The sequence below is a fragment of the Molothrus ater genome, chromosome 2 (genome assembly GCF_012460135.2).
Source record: "Molothrus ater isolate BHLD 08-10-18 breed brown headed cowbird chromosome 2, BPBGC_Mater_1.1, whole genome shotgun sequence".
NCBI lineage: Eukaryota > Metazoa > Chordata > Aves > Passeriformes > Icteridae > Molothrus > Molothrus ater.
Window position 1 is genome coordinate 97,211,839 of NC_050479.2, and position 15,195 is coordinate 97,227,033.

Below are 15,195 nucleotides of genomic sequence, written 5' to 3' on the forward strand. Positions count from 1 at the left end.
ACAGTGGTCAACCAGATTAGGCTTTGATAGAAGATCTGGGAAGCAGCTAAATTACAGGTAGCATGTCCCCTAGGACATAGAGATCCATGACACCTGAACACTCCTAGTTTTCCTTTGTTTCATCTTCTATCCTGCCATGTTTGCTTGTTGACTGGTTCAGGCCTTGCTCTTAGCCCACACTGTCTTGTGTAGGCTGCCCAGCTCTGCGTTCTTCCCCTGAGACACATCTTCCTTCTTGTTGTGTGTTTTGCAACTTCACATAAAAAAGACAGTATGCTTGTAAAACCCAACATGTTTAGATTGAAGAATTTATAGATCTCTTATGAGAGTGGCTTTCCAGCGCGATTTTCCTTTCTTCCTTCCTTTGGTGTCCTGTTTCCCATATCCACAAGGGGTGTTCAGCTCTGACGTTCACTCCCTCCCTACCTCCTACCCCCAGTCATGCTGTAGCCAAGTCTCACTTCTGCTCACAATAGCCAGTGTTTTTCCTGAAGCCCTGTAATGTATACGTAGTTTGGGGCTTGCATGTGCCCTACTGGCTCACATACAAAAATTTTTAGAAGGCAGATGAGTTCTTAGCAGTTCTTTGAGGGCATTATATAGGCAATCTGAATATCACTAAAAACCCATGAAAAGCATGGTTTTTTTCATTGAATGTAAAATTTCAGCTCTTAATCACTAACAGATATGCAGGCTGTAATTTTTTGGAAGATTTGTAACTTGGCCCCAAGGCTCAAATTTTCATATGGAGGAATCAATCATTGGATCATTCTCATCTATAACAGTTTGTAAACCTCTATGTAACTGCTGAAAAATGTAATCTTCTGATGTATTTAATATGAAATTCCTCATTTGTTTTAGCTTGTGTAACATTTACCAGTTCTCTTTGTTCATCTCTAAGACATCTTTGATTTAAGTAAATATGTCAACCCTGGTGTTTAACTTCAGGTTTTGTGCATCTGAAAATGCTGTTACGTTGCTGTAATATCTTTTCAGAGTACAGAGGAAAAAGGTGCTAGGTAATATTTAAAGGAACATGAAACATAGAAAAACCTCTCTCAAGAAAAAGGACTAGGGAGAGGGAAAAGAAAATAATGACCATTGTTGTTGTGACCAGTACCCCATGACCTGTACAACCACCATATTGAAGCTCAGGACTTGAAATTAGAGGCAGTAGCTTAGTGTTTAGTGTTTCTTGACTGATTCTCAACACTTTAGTTTTGTAACCACTTCTAATATCCATAGATGAACAAGTTGCACCACTGAATCCGGCCTCTGATCATTATTTGGGCAACATTTCTTCTGTTACTTTTGTCTTGTGGGAAAGCCTGGCATAATTCAACATCCTATTTCTTGCTTGGTGGAAAGGCAGGAAGGCTACAGTTTGACCTGTTTTCAGTGTGGGTGCTGCTGCAGTTCGGTAGAAAAAATGATCCTTGCCAGGAGTTTTGAAAATGTACCCCATGAGTTTCAGTATTTTGGGTCAGTCACTGATTCCAGTGAATGTTTTCTATATTCTGTCCCAGAGCATCTGAGAAGTGCAAGTCTGGAAAGACACCTGCAATCAGCCTGGCTCTGAAGGCATGTATCTGCACAGGAACTTGGGGCAGCACACTGGTTCCAGCCATGGCAAGTAGTGCAGGAGAGGATGCCTCTCTGGAGTCATCACTGCTAACTGACTTACCTTTAGAAAATATTCCCCCCTTGAAGAAATTCATTATTTCCTGTTTTTCCAAGGGGATGCTGTAAAGGCAGTTTGTATAAATTTGTGTGCAGTGGAATTGAACTAAGACCCAAAGAGAGGTCTAATTGTGAGCAAGTTAATTGATCTTTTATTAAACACTACTTCAAATATCTGTCATATTTTGAAGTAGGCCTACTGGCACAAGGTGAGGTATTTAGCACAGCAGGACTGCACTTTACACCTTCTGACTTGGATGTGGGCTTTAGTTCAGTTTTTTCTTCCAAACAGCTACAGCTCCACCAGTCCTGCTGCTCTTGTGCTTGAGCACTTTTGTTCCTCTTATATTTATGACTCCCAAGGCTCAAGTAACTCTCTTTTCATGGTGGGAGAAGGCATGAATGCTTTATCTTGACTTGTCTTCCCAGAACTGCACTCTGTAATACTCTTACCTTCCAATGGCATGTACTCCTCAGTTTTCCGGGAGCAGATTGTGCCCTGGTATTTGCACAGCACAGCCGTGTCTCAGGCAGAATTCCCGCACTGGTCTGCACTCCCTCTGGCTTTCTGGGTGTAGATAATAGTTTGGAGCCTTGTTCTTTCCATGACCACAGGCACTTCAAGCCCCCTACAAGTATCACCCACTGGCTCAAATCTTGTAGTCCTTTTCTTAGCATGTATTGAGTCACCAGGACGCATAACCACTTGATTGTGGTTTCCTTCCTCTAATTGGCGCAAAGCCTAAGAAAGGATGCCAACATCCAGATAAGTGGACTAGAAAGCTAATCACTGCTTTAAATGGTCATCTGCTTTCAAAGTCATGACCTTCATACCTGACTGTAATGCCTAAGAGGCATTGTTGCTGAAATTGTGATGACTGAGCTTCTAACATTCTTTGCAGAACATTTCCTATGATACAAACAGTGTTTTACTAGAATTTCAGCAACTTCATTATGCTTTACAATATGACTGATTTGATATGTGTCGAGTGCCTTTTTTTCATGGGATAATGGGTGTCTTCAATGCAGAGTGAAATTAGAGGAGCAAAAAGTATATGGATTGCCTAGATTTTTTTTTTAACCATTGAACTCAAGTACAGGTCCCAAGGTGTAACCGAGTGAGCTGCTTGGTCACCCTCCCTGATAACTGAGACACTGGCCTTGTTCACCTGAATGCAGCTACTTCCAAGGCAACAAGAAAATACAGTGGCATCAGAGTGCCCAAGAAAGTAGAGCAGTGTGCAAAATCTCCAAGCTGTCAGTACTTTATTAGCTGAATGCTTTCTTCCTATTCTGCAGAAGATTATGCAGTCTGGGTGCCTTTTCCTATTTAAACTTTAGGTTTCTACTTTAAAACCTCTCATGGAAGCATGACCTGTGGTTCTCATGGCAGCAGCCAGAAATTGTCACAGCATTCCAGAGAGGTTGCTACTGTCTGATCATGCTGCAGTGTAGATATTAGCTGACAGCTCTTGGAGCCATTATAATCCATCACTCCTGATCCACAATGGAAAAATTCAGGCTTGCAAAACCAAAACACACACCCTATGATCCTCTTGATGTAGCTTAAAGCTACATCCAGAATCTTCTGTATGTTTTTCTTGTCTTTCTGCCAGCAGTGATGTAGGAACTGTGGTAGCTGCAACTTGAAACAATTTAAATGCAGAATTTTACAAGCCCCTCCCCTCTTCTGGAAATTAATATATATTGCTTCCCCTGAACAGATTTGGGATGGTGTTTATGAAGTCAATATGATCTAGGCAGGGCAGGACCTGATGAATCTGCTTCCTCTAACATGATCCCTTGGAGGCAGAGCATGTGAATACCATTTCTCAGCTAAAACAATAAAGCTGTTGGGAGTGTCTTGTGCTGCCACCCCCTTTTTACTTACGTAGTGCCACAATTTCTAACAGCTATAAGCAAACAAATGTTTTAGTTTGTCATAGAGTCAATTTTTATTACCTCTTAAAAGCTGAATAACATGCAGCCAGAAGAATTGACTTTGATGTACAGAACTGAGCATCAAGCCATAGCCTGCATTCTCACAGTCCTGTCAAACAACTGGGAAAATTAGTGTCCCAATGAGAAGTAAGAAAAATTCTATAGCTAGAGCAATATAAGGAGCATTTTAACTCTGTCACAAACTACAGTAGGAATTAACTGCCATTGGTGTGACTTATGCCATGGGTGTATTTAACACAGTCAAGCTAAATCCTTGTTCTGTGAAGTCCATCTGTTAATCTGGCTTCGATCCCTCTGTCACCTACTGTTGCTGAAGGTGGATGAACTGACCCTTATGTGCACTTGGAAGATAAGACTTGGCTTTAAATCTCACTATGCTGGTAAAACATGGATAGATGCCCTAAGAATGGAGCTACACAGGTATGAAATGTGGTTAGATCTCACTAATTACAGTAACACGAGTCTGCATAGCTCCAGCTCTTCATAGATCATTCTGTCACACTATCACAAAAGGAAGGGGGTGCTGTACTAGATAAAAATATATGTATTAGCCTTACAACTCAGTAGAGAACAGCCCTGGTAATTGCAGCACCATTTTGAAGGGTTTAATGGATGTACAGTGTGCAATATAAAAAAACAACAGGTTAAAATGTAGTTTGAGATAGAGGATTAGATGCCTTGGTCTGTATTTTGCTGCTTAGAAATTCCTCACAGAACCCTTTGAATTATGTGTTGAAATAACCACAAAAACCAGCTCTTACCTGACTCAGTATATCTAAAGCTGAGGATATTGCTCTTGTCTGTTAACATGGCACAATTATTTAGTACTGCTAATTAATTCTAATTCTTAAAAACATTCAAATTTATTCATTTTAGCTCTACTCATTACTTCCATAGTGACTGCAGATATGTTCAATGATTAGCCATTATTATGTTTTTAAGGATATTTTTTTCATATTTGTGGGATCTGAAGTGACCACTGTAGTGAGGAAAATATCAACTGTCAGCAGGTTGGTAAAAGCTTTTTCAAAATCAACCATGCCTTACAAAAGTGGCACAGGAATTAATAATGATGCCAATGAAGTAATACAATTCAAATGTTTTGGATTTCAGGTTTGGGGGTTTTTTTCATTGTTTTTTAATGAGAAAAATTTTATTGGGTCACATCCTCCATGATTGTGTTTCCTTTGCTATTTCAGCAATGACTGATGTCTGTGGCTACTCAATCTCAAGAAAATACCAAAGATATTCTCTGCATTTTATAGGAAAAGTAACTGTTGCAACTTTATTATGATTTGTTTGAATGATCAAAACTACAGTAATTATTAGATCTAAATCTGGGAAGGTATAATCTTTGGCATGGCACTTTGGCATGGTGGAGATGCAGTCTCTGAGCCTCATATCTTAATTTCCTACAGGAACACAGAAATCAAGGTTTATCTATAATGTCTTGCAATTGTTTCAGTAAGAAGTGGCCACCAGTCATTTCAACTCACATGCAGTAGACACCATATTTAGTTGCTGATTCATGTTGACTTGCCCTTTTAGCACAGTTCCTCAAAGGAGCAGCTCTGTCCAACATGTTTCTTGTCTCCAATGACCAAACAGCATATACCTCTAATACTCCTTTATCGTGTGTGCCAATTTATTGTTTCCCATTCTGTTATTATGATAGATGAATTCTTTAACATAACTACCAAGAATACATGAGAAATTCCACAATGTGCAAGTTACCTGCTGAAGTTACTTCATGGCATTGGAGCACAATAGCTTGCTAGCAGTACAGGGCGAAATAGTAATTTTTAAATAATTTTTAATGTAAGTTTAAAAACAACAAAAATAATTCCCAGATGAATTATGTCCATTTTCTTTTTAATAAAAAACAAAACTTCTTCAAGAAGTAAACCACTATTTTTTAAGTCATAAGATCTAGAAATTTACTCTTTCTATTTCAAGCACTTTCAAAGTGCCTGGATGAAAGACTGAAATATCATGTCAAGATAAAAGAAAGTAGTGAGTATTATTTAACTTTCACAGTAGAGGATCTGTATTTAAACAAGAGGTGGGAGAGAAATTTCTTATAACTGAATATTTCCAGAAAGTCATTAAGTAAATGTGCCATGAAAACATGGTAAACAGAAATAGTGTTTTGACAAGGTGTTAATTCATCAGTGTGCTCGATGAGCTCAAAGACTGAAAAAATTGTCCAAGCTTCTTAATGCCTTCCTGGTATTCTGGAGGCAGGGGAGGAAAACAAAGTTCATTTGAGACGTACTTGTGAAATAAAGGATAATATAAATTAATTTATACCTAAATATCTCTCTGCTTTGGAAAAAGCTAGTGTTCTTCAAGTTGCCTGTTGTCAGGCTGTGTCTTGAAGATCATAAGTGAGACTATCGAATGAAGCAACTGGAGAGTGTTTCCTGCTGTGCCTTGCCTCTTGTCACTGACAAGTCTACAGAAAACACCTGGGCTTACCTCTGTCTTGTCCCATTCCTAAGAAATAAATGTAATGCCTTGTAAAATTCTTCTACTGTCCACTTTTTCCCCCAGACTACACGCTCTTGATGGTGGTGAGACTACATGCTCTTGATGGTGGTGAGATATAAGGGAGAAGATCTGTTAAAATATGTCATTAGAGGATGGGATAGGAAAAAGGAACTGTGATGAATCCATCTTTGTGAAATCTCTTCTCTTTGGATCTGACCAGACTCTCACAGCTGGAAATGTGAAACTCCACCCACATCAGCAGCATTCAGGTGTTAATAAAAAATATCAATAAAATGACAAAGTATCAGCCCTCAAAAGCACCCTCAAATGTCACATCATTCCTGTGATGCTGTACACGCATCTCTGCAAATTTCCTTGGCAAGTGTTGGATGTCTCTGATGCACATTTAGTGAAGCACTCACCGTGGCATGAATATCAGATTGAAATACCAGGATCCTGAAAGCTGCATAGCAACATCTGGAAGGCCTAAGGGCTATTTTATTTTAAGTGTCCCTAAGATGTTTAAGCTCTCTGACCTTCCCATTGCATTAGTGGTGTTCTCTCCTTCATTTCTCGTGAAATATTCAGTAGCTTGCCTTCTAAAGCTTTCCACCTCTTAATTCTCTCATTGTCTCTCTTGATATCAACCTTAGCTGCTGATGTGACAGCTTTTTCTACTGTATATATGTGAACTAAATGGTTTGGATAAAAGCCAAGAAACATCTTGCCTCTTGGAGAATTGTAGTAAACAGATATTGAATTAAGACCTTGCTACTCAGAGTTAAAAAAAAAAAATCCTAGCAAACTACTGCCTGAACAACAACTTACTTCTACAAATCATGTGAAGGACACACAATACTGACAGCTCTTGGTCAGTCCCACTTGCTTCCTGAGCATCAGCATCCCTGAGCTTCCCACAGATGGGTGGTAATGGCTTTAAAGTTTAAATTACATTTATTCCTTGGAGTGGCTTTATTCCATTCCTGCAGATGACTTGTTAAAACAAAAGCTAAAGCTTTTTTGCCTTTTTGTTCTGCATTTTTTATGCTTTTTTCTTTTGACAAGGATTTTTATTTGGGAATCCCTCCCTGCCTGGAAGAGCCAGCCACAGAGTTTCTGGCACTGCTGGCCTTGGTCAGTGGTCACCAGGTGCTGACAGTGCCATGATGCAGGGTAGTTTGATGTGTTAGATATCCATGTGCATCCCAGCTGCTCTCTCCTGCTAAAGCTGGGCCAGTCTCTGCTTGTATAAGCAATGCCATCCATTACTGAGGACAAGCCCAGGATGGTGCACTTGGAAGGAAGCCCAACCTGTCTTCACTGCTGCTTCCCTCCTCCTCAAAGGGAAGAGACCCAATCATCAGTACCAGGATTGAAAGAAGGAAATAGTTCTCTTTCCCCCACTGTTTGCATCTCAGGAGGAGGGAGTGAAAGGGGAAAGGGTTTGTTCTGATTACTCCTGTGTGGGAGAGGGCTTCAGCTCCAACTCCCCTTGCTAACACTGTTAGGGTTGACATCTATGCGACTCCTCAGAGGTGATGTTTTTCATAAGTCGTAGAGGGATTTTGAAACAAAAACAATTTTAAATAGTTCTGTGGATTGCTGAGAATTTTAAGACCTTTGAAGCCATGTACCAGCACAGGCTAACAGCTCCCCCAGGCAGCCTGGTGTGATCCTCAGGCACTCTGGGGGCTGTGGTGAGGAAGGGGCAATTCCTGACATCCTGCTGGCTGGGGCACCTCAGTGTTGAGTTAATGCCTGCAGACTCCTCAGGGGAAGCCTCTAAGGCATGGTGCCTGCATGTTTGCAGGAAACCTTCTTCCCCTGCATTGACAATCCAGCTGTGCAACAAGAAAGGAGGGGATAAATTAGGCAGCCCAAAAGTCTCCCTGAGACAGGCTTTTGGTTAAATATGTTCTGGTTCTCTTCTCTGGGGATGTCACAGGGGAATTCAGAGAACTTTCTTTGAAAGGAATACTCAACTAAAATTTTTTTTTTGAGAATGTGTAAGTTAGAAGGATTCATTTTTCAATCTAAAGGTCCTGTCAGTGACTTTGTAGTGTTTATTTTCAGAGTGACCAGATTTGACATATTCACTGGTAAGCACAGTGAGCCCCTTCACAGGGGAAGTGACACTAATTGCCCCTGGGAAACATATGGAGAATGTACTGGTCTGTGACCAGATCTTCTATTTAACACTCCTGCAGGCACTCTGTCTCAGGAGTTGAAAGCGCAGCTTCAGAAATGTCAGGTGATGACATTTTCATTTCCCTTTGAAAACTATCCCACAGTCATATGGATCTTGCCTGTTAGGAACTTTTTTTTCCTTTTTTTTTCCTCTAAGCTGTTTTGTGCTTCAAATAGAAGGCAAGCAAAACTGTATGTTTTGCATTTGTGTGTGCAAAGCCTATTTCTTGTTAGTATGGACATCAATGAGCCTGGGAAAGTATTATTTCTAGGTGAACTGTTTTCCACTGACCTTTCTAATCTTTGTCATTGGTAGAAAGGTATATCAGCTCCACAGAGCTGAGCATTCTCAAACATGTTCTGCCAGTTACTTTGCTAGAAACTGGAGTTGAGCTGATCTGATTGATCACAGCACCTGTTTCTGACAATAAAGATCCAACCATAATTTTTATTTTTTTTATTATTATTATTACTATTACTGTTACTATTGCTATTACTATTACTACTATTGCTATTGTTATTATTATTTCCACACGAGACTTATAAAACAAGTTTTTTTAATAGTTTTGTGATGTCTCAGAAGCTAGCCTTCATTTGTGCTCCTCCCTTCTTCCACCATGTGTGTCATTTCCTTCACATGCTGTCAGGAGTATCAGATGTGGTCTTGAATGAAGGCCAGCATTTGCGTAGCTCTCAGCAGGTTTGAAAGGGATGCCATGAAAAGTTTCCTTTCTGCACAGCTTGCAACAAAATGAAATACACCCATATGTAAAACACAACATTAGTAAACAGCAAAAATAGACCCAGAATAGCACATCAGAACGTTTTATCAGCTGTCTTCTGTGGGTGAAAGGGAAAACTTTCAACCACAAGATTGTTATTTTCCTGAATGGTTTGGTTTTTTTCCCAATGTGTAGAAGTGAGCTAAAAGCGATAGTTATCATGTGACCTCAAGTAAAGTAGTTACATGAGTCCTGAGCTGCATAGGTAAATTTCTCCCTGCTGCAGAGGTAAATTTCTTTAAATTTTTGGAATACCATACACATAGACTAATTTATTATAAAAGGAAAAATATTTCTAGATCAATGAATATGTGTACATTATTTTTATTAGAAGAAAAAAAAATCAATATGAGACTGGGGGGACTGCTTTTTGTTGTTTCTAAGATGACTGTGCATTTTTTTAAAGGAATGTCTGATTGATCTTTAGAGAAGCCTCTCTGACTTGCTTTAAACAGTAGCACCACCACATGTCAGGAAGTGGTCAGAGGTGCAAAATACCATATTAACTTTTAAACCTCTGATTAGGAAATAAAAAGCCATAAAAGTATGCTATAAGGAAAATATTCAGTAGATTTTGTTAATTTGATAAAAACAGGATATTAGTCCTATTTGCAAGTCAGAATAATTTTCTAGCTAAACATCTTTCCTATGATTCTTCTTCCTTTGTTGTTCAGTTTTAAGTAATTTCTTATACAGCAGCTAAATTGTATAACGGGGCAGAGAGTCCCCCCGACTGCTGCATTGCCCTCTCTCCAGAACCCGTATTTCATTACTTGGTTGCTGCAGCCCTTGCAGTGTTGTCCTTTGGTTTACCTCTGCATGTTGCAGTCCTCTGGAAGAAGAGGTAAAGTGAAAATGTAGCCAAAACCCCTAGGTGCGTAAGAATTAAGTTTGGGACTCTCATGCTCTCTTAGAGATGTAGCCATAGTGAAAAATCAAAAGAGCACTTGAGAGCACTCTTTGCTCTGAATTCGCCAACTCTCTCATGCTGTACAGCTATTGCCATGGAAAGCTGACCTGCAGCAGTGCAACTGGAGCATTAAAAAAATTGTGGCATAAATGAATGTATATGACCTTTTGCTTTGAAGTTAGTGAGGGAAGAAGCTTGCAAGGGATTCTCATTTACTGTCTCAAAAATATGTAGAACTTTAATTGAAACATGATTTGAGCATTAATTCATGTGCTTAATTGTTACTGAGTTGTGACTGGCACCTGAATTCCAGTCGTTGTATTTTGCTTAAACCAGGTAAAGTGGAACCATTGAAGATCAGTTATCTGGACAAGGTTATGTATTATCTAAATCCAATACTGTAAAGGAAACTGCCATCAACACCATCTCTCTGCAAGAAAAGAGTCCAGACAAACTTGCATGACTGCATATTATAATTTTCTACATGGTCCCACACAGTTTCCTAAAGTTCTTTATAACAAATGGCTGTAATGGTGGCAACTTTCATTGGTTTAAAGGCTCTGTTGTAAAATTTTGTGTCTAATTTTGCCATTGTGTTTTGCAATCTCACATGTGAACGCCATTAAAGTGTTCTGGTATGACAGTGCTCTCATTCACAGGTTGCTCCTCTCTGGGGAAAAAGGTACATGCTGTTGTAGTAGGGAGTTCTTAGCTGTCTCAAAAGTGTTTTTTGGATTTCTCTTGCTGTGTCTTTATTTGTATGTCTCTTTTTAAGACATTTGCCCTTTTTCTAGTAGCCAAATAGTGTTGTAATAAAAAAGTTCCTTTGTTATTTGATATCTCTACCACTGTCAAGTAAATAAGGCAAAATCTATCACCTGGTATCTTTAAATTTGACACAGGCTGAAAATAAGTTGTTCCTAACATGGTGTTGCCAGGTATTTTTGCAAGCCAGAGCTTTGTACTTAAGCCTTTAAAAAACATCAAGTATGTGGATTTTCCTAAGAAACAGAGCTCTTTTCTAGCTTCTGTAGGTACCAGTACCTCCCAGAGCTCCTGAATCTGCATGTTCATGTTCCCCTTACCACAGGACAGCAAATCAGGCTGGTCTCTGTGAGGCCACTCAGCTCTCTGATCTCAAGTATAAGACACTTGCTGTTAACAGTGTTCTCCTTATGCTAGAAATGGGAATGCTGCCCTTACCTCTTCTGAAGATGGAAAATCAATGTACTCATGCTCCTGAAGTATCCAGAGCATTGTGTCAAATCTAATGCAAATATTGGCTAATTTGTAATTAAATACTACATATTATGCATATATATTATATTATATTATATTATATTATATTATATTATGTATGTTATGTTATGTTATGTTATGTTATGTTATGTTATGTTATATTATTACTAGAATAGAACAGAATATTTATGGGTTTATATAATTAGAGAGTGGATCCAGCCATTGGAATTTGGCCTCTTGTCTCTGAAATTCTTCTCTGGCTTCTGTTGGTGACTTGGGACAGGTGGAAGGGTGCACATGTTGGCTGCACTGTTGAGCAGAAGGAAAATGTGTTAGATACCCACCAAGCTCAACAGATAATAATATAGCAGAACCTGAGTTCTGGTAACTGCTCAGAACTTGAGTTCTGATAACTGCTTTGTTTTGAAGCATCATGAGCATGAAGAAAATTACATTTTTGAAATTCTGTATTGCAAATAAAATTTGAGGTATTATCTGATGAATGCCTTATAGGCACAACTCAGTAAATAAAAGGCTGTTTGCATTTCAGACAAAGCAAATTATTTCATTTATGCTGGAAAGCTTTCTAAATGGACTTTATACTCCAAGATTATTAGCTACAATTGTCTCAGATCTTAAAACATTGTTCATTTAGTGACAAATTCCAAAAATCAGGCAGAACTAAGTATATGACTGTGAGTAGTCAAAAACTAATGAGTTAGCTAACTCAGTGCTTAGATTACAGTTGTGGCTAATAATGCAGATGAGTACTGTGGAGTACTTATTTTCTGGTTATCTCTAAGGAATCTCTCAGAAATGTATTTTTTCTAATCATCCTGCTTCCCATTGTCTTATAGGTGTTCAGAATAATGATGTCAACTGTTATTCATATTCTTGCTTTGTGTGGATGGAGTTTCTAACTGATCTAGGTAAGAAAAACAGACAACTTCCTTCACAAAATCTGCAGGACAGCCTGGAATTGAAATGGTTGTTCCCTTCTCCAGAAACATATAAGGAGCACAACAGCACTAGTACTGCAAATTTAATCTTGACCCATCAAAGTGCATCAGATGTATTTCCACATTTTTTAAAATAGAGTAGCATCTTGATAACAGGCTTTTGAGAGTAAACAGTTCTTTCTTAATTTTATTGCATGTGAATATTATTCTCTGAAAGAGAAGACACAATGATACAAATACTACCCTTAACTGTTTTCTCAGAAAGCAGATCTTAACGAGGCAAATTGCTTTTCCTTATTTGCCACATAAGCAGTTTGGGTAAAGCTTTCAGTTAACTGTCTCTTCAGTCTGATCAAACTCAAGGGTAATTTAAATGAGTGATGTTTCTAAATCAACATCAACATTTATATTGTTTTGAAAAGAGCTCTCACTAATGACCCTTCTTGCTCAAAGGCTGGCTCACTGTCTACTGCTTGAGGACGGAAAATCAAATGGATATAATGGGCTGTGTCTGACCTTTGTGCACCAGAAAAGAGAAAGAAAGGTAGTAGTGATAGAGTAGTATAAAGTCTTATACTTTCACAAGAATTTAAGTTTCTGGCAAAGACAAGAGAGAGTGGGTCTGTGTTCCTGTGAAAACTCCTGGGGAGCAGACGTCTGAAAAATAATTCAATCTCTCCATAGATGAGACTCACCATCCTTGCAGTTCATATGCTGGTATGTTTAAATGCCTGTGAGTAAGTAGTGGCCACCAACAACAGCTGTTGGATATTTTCTCATACAGTCAAAGCTCAAGTAAGAAACCCAAGAAATTTTCAGCAAGTACTCTCCATCTGTAAAGGCAGATTTGCATCTGCTGAGGAGAGATGTGATACCAGCACAACAATAAAAAAGAAGGGCAAACATCTTTATGCTATAAAAAAAATAAAACCCTCAAAAACATTTCAGGTGTGTTAGGGGAAAAAATTATAAGACAGAAACCCTAAAATAAACATCATATTTCTGTAAAAGAGTTACCAAGGGTAAGAAACTGTGAATGAAGAAGAACAATTTCTTATTAGCTGTTCTTTTTCTGTCCTGCTTCATGTCACATGTTGCAATACACAATGCATGGATCTAAATTTCAGATGTGCTTTATGTGTTTTGTGTTGCCTTTGGTAACTTTCCCACTCCAAATATATAACTCCATAACAAGGGTCTTGATAAACTCTTTCGAGAAAGGACTGTGGATAGCAGCAAGTACGATCTGGGGTGTTCCATAAAATTTTTCTTATAATAACAGTTCATGATGACAGCACTAAGAGTCAAAAAAGATAAGGAATATTGTATGAGTTCCATTTGGGGCTAATCTATTCCTGGAAGTGTGCTGTAATCGTCTTCGTTGGTTTTGGTTTGTTTTTGTTTCCGTTGTTTCAATTTTGGTTTGGCTTGGGATTTTTTTTTTTTTGTAAGAGAAAAAGGTTTCTTTTGTTGAAAAAGTAAATTGTCTCACTCAGCTGTTCAGTCATTTCTCCTTGAGGTAATGAAGTAGTGCAGCAGCTTCAAGCATGCCAGATATCTTTATCTTAGTTAATGTTTTACAGATTTTGAGAATTTGGCAGTGAAGGCCAAATAGCAGTTAGAGTGTATGAAAAATTTTAGAAGAACCTTCCAAGACAGCACGCCAGTGAGGACAGTGCTTTGAAGTGATCTCTAGTCCTGCACTTAATTTCTTATTTGCAGTCATTCAATGAGTGTGTGCTAGAGAACAGATCTGAACCTAGTTCTTTAGGCTGCAAGGTTACAACAACAAAGTAGTTCAGGCATTCTGCTGTAGTTTTGTAGCTGATATCCATTGGTTGGTATCTGGGTTATCAGCTAATTTTGCTGCCTTTTTCAGGGGTAGTCTTTGAAAAGATCTCCACAGAAACAGTAGTCAGCAGCATATATTTCAGAACTATTAATCATGTCTTGAAATGAAAACTATTAGCAGATTTCTCTGTGTTTTTATTTTCCTGAGCAAAAACTCATTACAAATGCCACTCTTCTCATCCTTTCTTTTGTGAGGCTAGACATCTTGAGAACAATCCTTTCAGTAGTGATTTCTCAAAGAAATTAAATATTCAAGAGTAAGAATGTTTATTTTCTATTCGTGGAAAACTAGTGCATGGGGTATACTTGTAATTATTTTAGACAGTTGTCCTAATACTTTTAGAGTGACTAAGTGCCAAAGAACCAATCACAGATTATGTTTCTTCATGTTGTGGAGATGCCACTCACTTTTAAATAACTTTGAAAATACTGAGGCTGAATTGATGGAATGATTTGGTGCCTTCTGTGGTGCAAAAAGTACGCAAGCTCTCTCATTTTAATGGTGATAGCTTTATCATGATCTAAAAATATAATTTATGTGCAGACCTTTTAATGTGCAGTAACAATGAGGTATCATTTATGATTCCATGTAGTCACCACTTTTTATCATGTTCAGTTCCTTAATTTTCTCTGGCCAGGTTTACCATTATTAAAATACATCCAGCAAAAGCCATGCTAAGTCAGGCTAATACAACAGAAGTCAGCCAGATCTACTACATTTTGAGAACAATTCATGTAGATGCTATGTAGACATTGAGGGGTTTTTTTTGCCCTTCACTTGCCTTTGCTACTGTGTTTTTTAATATCTTTACATAGGATGCAAGAACGTTTGTTTTATCTTGTGCCTTACACAAGTGACAGAAACTCTTGGGGTTTTTCCCCTCACCTTTACAGTTCTGATTTTACAAACACTTTGAAGTTCTCCATGATTTTTCTCAATTTCTTCTCTCATTGCCTTTGCCTGAATCAGCACAGGGTGTTATCCTAGTTATGGTGTTCAGGGCATCTGAAAGAGGCAAGATTTGGGAAGAGAGATTGGTGTGCTTCCTCCTCCCCAACTTTACTTCTGCAGCAGTAAACATGTATTTACATCACTAGTGACTTTCCTAGCTGGACTGTGACCTGAAACTATGAG